At 31.4% G+C, this 10,458-nt stretch overlaps 1 long non-coding RNA gene across 2 annotated transcripts; it reads right to left on the minus strand.

Moving 5' to 3' along the window:
- Nucleotides 1–2,089: 2,089 nt before the first annotated feature.
- Nucleotides 2,090–5,522, minus strand: LOC139899316 (uncharacterized). Of its 2 annotated transcripts, XR_011777417.1 has the most exons (7): nucleotides 5,066–5,522; nucleotides 4,303–4,358; nucleotides 3,902–4,049; nucleotides 3,110–3,320; nucleotides 2,647–2,769; nucleotides 2,293–2,344; nucleotides 2,090–2,218 (listed from the first exon to the last, which is right to left on the minus strand). It is a non-coding gene; the product is annotated as an uncharacterized lncRNA (long non-coding RNA). The 2 variants fall into 2 exon arrangements; XR_011777416.1 differs by having other exon boundaries at nucleotides 2,113–2,344.
- Between the last annotated feature and the right edge of the window lie 4,936 nt (nucleotides 5,523–10,458).

Genomic DNA, 10,458 nt, shown 5'->3' on the forward strand with positions numbered 1-10,458 from the left:
TTTAGAGTTTAGGGTTTAAGGTTTAGGGTTTAGGGTTTGGTGTTTTGGGTTTATTCCATAAACCCAAAACACCAAACCCTAAACCCTAAACTCTAAACCGTTCGTGTTAAAAACTCAATCTAAATTCTAAATCTAAACCCTAAACCCTAAATTTCTAAACCCTAATATCTAAACCCTATAAACCCTAATATCTAAACCCCAATAGCTAAAACCTCAACATACGCTCGAAAAATACGATAATTGTTATATATTACTTCTTCGAGCGTTTTTTCGCCAAAATAAAAACATTTATCACAAAGTGATATATATATATATATATATATATATATATATATATATATATATATATATTGGTAGGATCAAGAGGGAAGTAACCAATCGGGGGGAAGCGGGGGGAAGCAAAAACTTTTTTTTTTCGTTTTTTGAAAAAACTTTGTTCACGAACATTATAGATGGGATGAAAATATGAACATTTAGTAGAGACACTTTGTGATAAATGTTTTTATTTTGACGGAAAAACGCTCGAAGAAGTAATATATAACAATTATCGTGTTTTTCGAGCGTATGTTGAGGTTTTAGCTATTGGGGTTTAGATATTAGGGTTTAGATATTAGGGTTTATAGGGTTTAGATATTAGGGTTTAGAAATTTAGGGTTTAAGGTTTAGGGTTTAGATTTAGGATTTAGATTGAGTTTTTAACACGAACGGTTTAGAGTTTAGGGTTTAGGGTTTGGTGTTTTGGGTTTATGGAATAAACCCAAAACACCGAACCCTAAACCCTAAGCCCTAAACCCTAAACTCTAAATCGGGCTAAATTTTACATCACAAAACATGAAAAAAAATCGTTCATATTCTTCACGAACAATATTATCTTGAATGTTATTTTTGTCGATCGTTTTCCCGTCTAAATAATAACATTCATCACGAAGTGTCTCTTCTAAATGTTCATATTTTCGTGTGATCTTGATGCCGGGAAAAAAATTTCCAAAAAAAACGGAAAAAAAAAAAATTTGGCTTCCCCCCGTTTCCCCCGATTGGTTACTTCCCCATTGATCCTGCCCCTATATATATATATATATATAGGGGCAAGATCAATGGGGAAGTAACCAATCGGGGGAAGCGGTGGGAAGCAAAAAAAAAAATTTCCCCTTTTTTTGGAATTTTGTGCATTAACCTGTGCTAAAATCGAGTCAGGTTCTCCCTATTCCTCATTTACAATATATATATATATATATATATATATATATATATATATATATATATATATATATATATATATATATATATATATATATATATATATATATATACACTGTAAATGAGGAATAGGGAGAACCTGACTCGATTTTAGCACAGGTTAACGCACCCTAAAACGAAACGGACCCGCATCTATTTCCAGAAGATTCGTCAACACCTTCAACAGCTTAAAATTTCGGGAGAAAGTGGAAACGCATAATGTTATATCAATTAACGATATGATATAACATTATCAGTAGCAATGTTGACCCGAAACCCATATTAGTAGCAAGTTTGACCATTATCAAAGATAAAGTAGCATCAATAACCTTGACCCAATTAACAGGAATGATGACACAGGTCACCCAAATCAGCTATGCAGAAGTATTTAAACCCCAATGTATCCATCTTATTCATGCAAAGGTAATGTTGACCCAATTTACTAAAGCAATATAATTTTTTACCCAAATAGATTGATATGAATATGAAAAATTTTACACATTTACGAAAAACGCATAAAATAAGGAACATTATTGAATAAGTATGTTTGCATGTGAAATGGTTTAATAAATAAAATGCATGATCGAAGCAAAAAATAGAGCCCGCTGATGTGCAACACGGCAACTCATTTGGCAACATATGGCTTTCATCATAGCCAATCAAAGGATTAGAGTGGATAATCAAGTGATCTAACCCGTGATCCAACTAAATCAATTATCATATGACCCATTGGTTAATGGATCATGTCATCATGATGCCCATGACCCAAAAATTGTAGATAGACAAAACATCTAGAGCGAACCATTTGAACTTATTTTTCTTAACCTTAGATACACAAGCGCTTGCATAGGTACAGAAATTAGGTTTAATTAGCAATAAGGTTGATATTTTTTGTAACTACATGAAAAGCGACAAAATTACTTCCGCATAGTAGCTGAATGCAAACTTACTTATTAGCTAAAATATCCAAAACAATGTGTACCTAAGAACAAATGCGATAAATTCATAAATAATCATATGCGCAAAGCTAAATGATCGACAAATTGTATATCTTACTTTGGAATAGATAAGATGTTTGCGTGCATGCCTCTTCCAACATAGCGTTTTGCTTAAAAAAATGAAAATAAAATAAGAAGCATTTAACATCAATATAAAGGTATCAACTTTAACCCATTCACTTATAAATGGGTCAACTTGTGCAGATTATAGAAACAACACAAATAGATGGGTAACGGGTTTGGAAACCGCCCAAAATATATTTTAGATGTAGACAACATCCTAAGTTTTCTATGTTCAAAAAGTTTATATAAATTACAAATCATTTTGGTTATTATTTTGTAATATAAAACATGCCTATTAATATAAATACTTAAGTCGAAAAGAGTGACATTTGTTTTTATTTTTTCGTACCTTCTGACTCATCTTGTGTTGCACATAGTCGTTCATGGGGCCTTCACGAGAGAAGGCTACAATAAGCTCGGAAAAAACACCGCTCTCAACAAATATATTAAGGTCATTCTCATATATGTGATCCTGACGTAGCAGAACAATCATAGAGTTTAGCATTATCCCAAACAAAATATCCAAGGCAACACATTTACACAATAATTGGTCATAATAAAAAAAAAACAGATTGCAAGGGAACATGTCGGAAGTCATCCCGAGTATATTTCTACCGCAACAAACCTTCTAATGTATTATATTAGAAACATAAGGGTACTCCAGAGAGCATCTAACTTTTTGTCATTATACGTATACCACTAAATTAGATAAAAACTATTATGGGTCATCCTAACCCAACGTGTTTTGACCCGTGTTTGACCCAATATTTTGTCAAATCTAGTAATTGTCAAAAGAGTGTTTTTTAACATACCTTTTTACGATTCCTTCATCCAAAGAATAAAACAGCTGCTATAAGTTTAGTTCTTGAAGGAAACTCTAAACAGAGCTAATCGAGTTCCTGGTCCTAATTGGTCCAATCATGATAACTGAGACCTTATGATAAAAAAAAAAAAAAAAAGTCTGAATTTGATGTTCAAACTTATATACGCACAGCTGCAACATTCTGTCAAAGGAACATCATTCTGCAAATAAAACACGTACAATTACAACTTCAGGAAAAAAATCAGAGTAGAAACTCCATTTTAGTTTCAGTTAGCAAGCCGATGTTTTTTCATACACTAACTCACAAGTTACATGAATCCTTAGGTAATCATACTTTTAAACAGCACAAGTGCATTCTCATAAATTCTATTCTTATGAGTATATTTAAAATAAAATTTGAACTTTCTCTAAACTCACAAATGTGACTGAGGACAAAAAGATGCTGCATATAAAAACAAACTTTATAATTCAACATTTACAACAAAAAGACTCAAATATTAAACATTAGTTTAGAAAATTTATATACAGATGCATATTGAAATTGAAATAAGTACTAATAGCTGCTTCAAAAAGAGTGAAAAGAGGGTGACCATAGACATTTAACTCTCTGCTATCAGCATATGTGTACTCTAAAATATACTCCTTACTTTTGTACAACAAACTATCATCTCTAAATCAGTCAATACCTAGAGCTTGTTTTATTAAAAAAAAAAGTTGCATCAGAAGATTGAAATTAAAATTTAAAAAAAAACGTTTCGATTTAATAGAATTTGGAACTTACATTTTGTAAGAGCAGTTACATCCGATTTCTCTGACCAATATTACAGTTGCCAATTGCCAAATAGCGTTGTGATATTTCATCAAATTTGTTGGATCAGGTGGCATCAGTTTTCTTTGACCAGGGATAATCAAGTAATAATCACTAAGACCTGAACAATTAAGATATTGATGTAAATACAATATTAAATGTTAATAACATAATGAGTCAGAAAATACATTTGACTATTTGGACACTTGACCCGTTTGGTGTCCAATTGGGAAATGGTCAGTGTGAACATGTCACATATGTCGAAAATCATGGCACAAGTCGAAAATTTTATCCACAAACGTGTCACATATGTCGAAATGGTCAGTGAGGTGATTGGAGTACAACAATTTCATTAAGGAAAACAGAATTGACACCTTATCCCCTTGCAAAATGAATTAGATCGAGTCTTGAACCAATTCATTGGGCTTAACTGTTCATGTTAAAATTAAACAATTAGTATATAAATATGTGAAATAACTGAATAACAACATAAATAGAAATTATGTAGCCCACTCTGAAAGTATAGATAACTTAAAGAAATAGAAAAGCACTACTTAGTCTTAGTAGTAAGCTGCAAAAAAAGTATTAGATTGATGGTTTAAAAACCATTTACATCTGAATCTGAAAATTTGAACCTGTTATACAAATGAACGTATTCACAATTAACCAAAAGATAGTGAATAGAGACCACAAAAATGATATTGTAAATAATCTATTTGACTCAGTTTCACTTACTAATTTCAATGAGCAGAGACCACAAATACCATGTTTCTTTTATGAGTCATGTTCACTTTGTTAAAAGGTTGCAGCTAAGAAATTATGCTTGTTACAAAACAGTAAATTACATGTAACAGAAGTCAATTCTTTTTACCTTCACATAATGCATATAATGCTGCTGTAACAGAAGTCAACATGTGTACTTAAATAACTAATTTTAGCTATAGAACACAATATTTATGCCTAAAAAAAAATCCATATACAACCTCATTGAGAAATATCGTCAACCATCTGATAGACTTATAGATAATTATTATGTAGAATGAACTAATGTAAAACCAATAATTACAGCAACTATCACTTATAATTCTTACATACAAACAATTAAGATTGATATAGGATGAATGATTAAAAACAAACCTTAATAAGGGATATAACTGATTTGCAAACCCTAAATCGCTGCAAAGAAAGATGCACACCCTAAATCGCTGCAAATGCCTTTGAATCTGAATATGTAAATAACAATAATCGCTGCAATCGCCGGATTCTTTTTTAACCGGATTCAGGATGCGTAACAAAGATCGATCAATTAGGATGCCCTAATTGATGAACACGAAGAAACGGATTGTTTGAATGAGAGATTGGAAGAGGTTTTTTGATGGAACGTAAAACTGATATAGGGTTTCCACATGAATCAGATGATTGGATCGACAATAGCAGAGTTTTTGGTTTAGGGTTGTAACGTAAAGGATGTAGAAGACAGAAACGCATTCGATTGATTAATACATCATTTTATTCAGCAAATTGAGTCTGAAATTATGGTATGTGAGTGGCGATGAAAGGATTTCGAATTTTTCTGATGAATCGAAGAAGAAGACGACGGATAGAGGGGTGAAGCGGATTAGGGTTGTGCTGTGGGTTTTTTTTTTTTCTTTCTTTAAAAATGAGAAGTTAACAGGACACGTGGCGGATGCTTAGGGTTGTTAAGTTGGATTAATCCCACTAATGGTTGATTAACATGTGGATTACTTTAATTAATGAGTGATTAGTTGAGTGACACCTAGAATTAACCCTGTGCTTTATACTATGTAATAGATAGATAGATAGATAGATAGATAGATAGATAGAATAGATAGAAATAGATAGATACATAGATAATAAAATAGAATAGATATGGGTCACCACCTCATACTTCATTGGCCCAATCTAATCTACCTTAGATCTCCGTATAAATTAGTCCGTATATAAATATAAACTAGTTAAGGACCCGTGTATACACGGGTTTTGTTAAATAAAACTATAAAAAATTATTCCGTAATTGAAAAGTAATTATAAAAAACATACATGCCATTAAGATTTTATAATAGGAATAGGATAACATAGAAAATAGTCAAGTGAAAGCTAACGGTGAATATTAATAAATAAAGTGTAAGATAACGGAGAAAATTGTCACCAATTTACTCGTAAAAAAAGATCCAAATGGTACCACTGAGATCGCTAACCTGAAAGCTATATAAATCAACGACCTTTAATATCCAAAAAATACCAACTTTGTGTGCACTAATCTATAGATTGGAAGTTACATGAACGTTTTGTTATAACACTCTCAATTCAAATAAAGTTGTAAGGTTTTCCCTGTTCGGGTTACCCGGGAAGGGCAAGTAATCCGACCACATACTCTAGTGTACGCAGCCCATCAGGAATACTCTCTGGCTGTTTCCAACTCTCAATTCAAATGATTTTACATTTTAATAACATCTCAGATATTATTTGTAATAACATCTCAAATGTATAATTTACTTTAAACATACTTAATAGTATTCAAAAGGACGAATTTAATGTATATCCCACACACTTACAAAAGTACCAACTATTATTACTAACAAAATTTCAGGAATGTCAAACGTCTCCTTATGATATAACAATCTCAAAACGCTCCTTTTTAAGTTGAACATAACAATCCAAATACAATCTCATACCAAAACACACACACACAAAAAACGAAAAAAAAAACATCACATCACTTTCTTTGCTATTACATCTCAAATTTGCACATTAGTCTTCTCAAAGAAAAGAAAAATTAACAGCAAAATTTGAATTATATTACCAAAACGCTCCTTAGCAAGGTGCTAAAGGAGATAAAAGTTATGAAGGCTTTTGTAGCCAAGTGTTTCAATTAGAAACTCCATGACCACGATTTTTAAGCCAACGAAAAGAATATACTTTAATAACATCAAAAATGCTACATCTACGTATAACAATATCGTTGAAAGCAACACCGTTCCTGAAACGCCATAACACCCATAAGACTGTGACCATAATCACTTGAATTCGATTCAAAGTAGAATGTAGAACCTGCAAGTTCTCAATCCAATTTTGAATGTCGACCCAAGAATTGAAAACCGGTACCCCATGATCCAGCCAAAGAGGTTAAATTCTCAAAACAAAATAACCCATGATTCTTCCAACTTTGACCCAAAGAGGTTAAATTCCTATTATACACTATGTGTATAACATCTGATCATGATATTTACATTATATATATTTAGAGTTATATTACACACTACTTATGAACTCTATACATGCATTACATACGATGTTTTTCTTTTGAAAGAAAAAACATAAAAGTAACCTTAATAGGGGAATGCAAATATTTAAAGGTTGATATTGTTACTCTAAGCCATTAGCCATTATAGTTAAGGACTACAACCAACTTAATACATTAGTACATGACTCGGTATAAGGAGTACATCGACCTCAAAAGCTGAAGTGTAAAATAAGTACACCAAATCAGATCACATATGGACAGCAAATGAAAAAAAAATACATATAAGAGCTCAAGCAAATCTACAACTCCCTCCAACGTCTGTTGCTCCATATATAATTATAAGCGAAACATTTGTCCCTCCAAACATTATAATTATTCAACTTAGTTATAGAATTAGAAAAGAAGAAGAAAAACTTAAATTAATTGGCATTTAACCATCAATATTACTGTACTTTCGATCTAACTAACCTTTCCAACCTTATGATTGTGAGAAAGTTGAATACGATTGCAAAGTCGCCCAACTCGTTTGTACCTTCATACTCCCTCCGTCTCAAATCTATTGTCCCCAGACAAAAAACACGCAGTTTTAGAAAATTCCACTAACTTCACTACTACAGAAAAGGGGATTCCAAACCTGTTTTTAGGGGATTGCAAACCGGTTTTAAAACCGGTTTGTAATCGTAGGGGTTTATAAAACCTAGACCGGTTTTGTAACCGGTTTCCAATCTACACCTTCGAGACCGGTTTCATACAAAAAACAGGTTTCGTATGTTGTGTATAGAGACCCCTTTTTAGCTAAAAACCGGTTTGGATGCTATTTTTTTTTATTTTAAAAAAAATAATTATTTGTTTTCCTGCAGCTGTTTAACAAGAACTAGATCGATGTTGTATCTTCTAAACCAAACCAGATACTAGCGTTAAAAATAAAATCATACCAAACTGCAATTATAATAAAAACTTATATTACCAACAATTCCTTGAGGTACAAAATTATTCTCAATCAAATTAATACACTAAGTTAAATTTAATTAATCTATACAAAGTAGTAACAAGTAAATAACTACAACAAGATACCTATTACATCTAATATTTTGTTTCTAATGAAAATATCACTACTCAAGAACCTCGTGAAAGGGCTATAATGCACTAGCAGATGAAGCTTCCCAATAACACGAATCGAACCTGTTTACAAATCCAATCGAATTAACCTGTTTATAAATAAGCAAAATAAAACTATGGATTGATGAATCTGAACGAACTGATGATGAATCTGAATAACCTGTTTACTTCACATGAATTGATGAATTCGAATTGAAAGGATAGATCGAATATGACCGGTAGTGAATAAAGATGATGGCGGTGACGATGAGGTTTTGTGTTTGAATCTTGAAAGTGTTTGAAAATTTTCAAAAGTTTGATATACAGCGCGCGATATATATATATGAAAGAATATGCACGATACGTGAAAATGCGTAAGTGTTATTCTACAATTGGAACCGGTTTTTAATGCAAAGGGGTTTCAAAGGGAGATTTTTTTAAGGAAAATTGGAACCGGTTTTGGTAAAAAAGAGGTTTCGAAGGGTCGGAACCGGTTTTTAAAAAAAAGGGGTTTCGAAAGTATACTTTGCAGACCGGTTTTTTTAAAAAACCGGTTCCGGATTTCCACCCAAATTGAAAACCGGTCTCTTTCATCCTTTGAAACCGGTTTTTTCAACTTTCTTTAAAAACAGGTTTGCATTAGGGGTTTAGAATGTCAAATGTGTAGTAGTGCTTCATTCTCCACCAATAATATATTTTCTCTTTCCAGATTAACCTCTTTTAATTGGTTGAAAAAGAATCTGGACAATTAATTTGGGACATCCTAAAATGGAATAATGGACAATAGATTTGGGACGGAGGGAGTAATAATATTATATATATATATATATATATATATATATATATATATATATATATATATATATATATATATATATATATATATATAAAATAAAACGTTATCACCAGTTCTATTTTCAACAGTTTCTTACCATATAACTAACCAACTGCACAAATGTATACCTTAAAATTAGAATCCAAAACCTTCACAAAATAATCACACATTTCATTTTTTGCGAAGTTTATTATTTAAGTCTTATAAAAAACTCAACCAGTGAAAAAACGAATCGTTAAGCCTCTTTTCAATATAGACATTTCATCAAACAGGTAGTGTGCGTTATGTTCACAATCAATAAAAAAAGAACCTTTATTCAGTCCACTCGTCATATACCCTGTAAACATATTTGAGAAAGATTTAAGAATAATTGACAAATTTATGAATTACAAACAACTTTTGAACGAAAAGATACTCATGAATAAAATTATAGATAAGTAGACATATGAAAAACTACCTTATAAGAACACAATGTTCATCAATTAGAAGAACATATATGCAGAATGAATAGAATGGAGATGATGTGAAAATGTTGATGAAGAAGATAGATTAAGAGAAAAGTAAGATGAATGGTTTTGTAATTTAATTTGGGTGGTGGTATTATAACAGTGCATGGAACAGTGTAATATTAGTTAAAGAGCAGCCAATTAAAATTGACGCGTGCAATAATACTTTTAAAGTTTCAAAAAGAGGTCAGAGATTTTAAAATATTCATTTCAAGTATTTATTAAGTATAAGTACTCCGTATAACATACGGGGATGATTCTCACACACTGTTTTTTAATCCTCACACACCAATTTACTTGAACTCCTCCCCAATAATAGGGTAAAAGGGTGTGTGAGGATCAAAAAATAGTGTGTGAGAATCATCTCCCATAACATATTAGCAACTAACAAATCCTTATTTATATATCTTAATAACATCATCAAATAACCATAAAAAACCATGTGCACACAAAAATCAATCTTAGAAGAGGATAAAGATCTTCATGACATCAGCTTTATCGCCAAAGTATATATATATATATATATATATATATATATATATATATATATATATATATATATATATATATATATATATATATATATATATATATATATATATAGGGTGTGGATTCATGAAGAACCAAAGGTAGTAGAGAACCCATGGAACTAGTGCAGATTCAGTCAATCTGCTGCAGATTGACCTTTTTTTTTTTTTTGCAGAATTTTTTTTTCGGTGCAGATTTTTTTTTTTTGCAGATTGAGTCAATCTGCGTACAGATTGACGTTTTTTTCCCAGCTTTTTTTTTTTTTTACAGATCGACTTTTTTCTGTTTTTTTTATGCA

The sequence above is a fragment of the Rutidosis leptorrhynchoides genome, chromosome 3 (assembly GCF_046630445.1).
Source record: "Rutidosis leptorrhynchoides isolate AG116_Rl617_1_P2 chromosome 3, CSIRO_AGI_Rlap_v1, whole genome shotgun sequence".
NCBI lineage: Eukaryota > Viridiplantae > Streptophyta > Magnoliopsida > Asterales > Asteraceae > Rutidosis > Rutidosis leptorrhynchoides.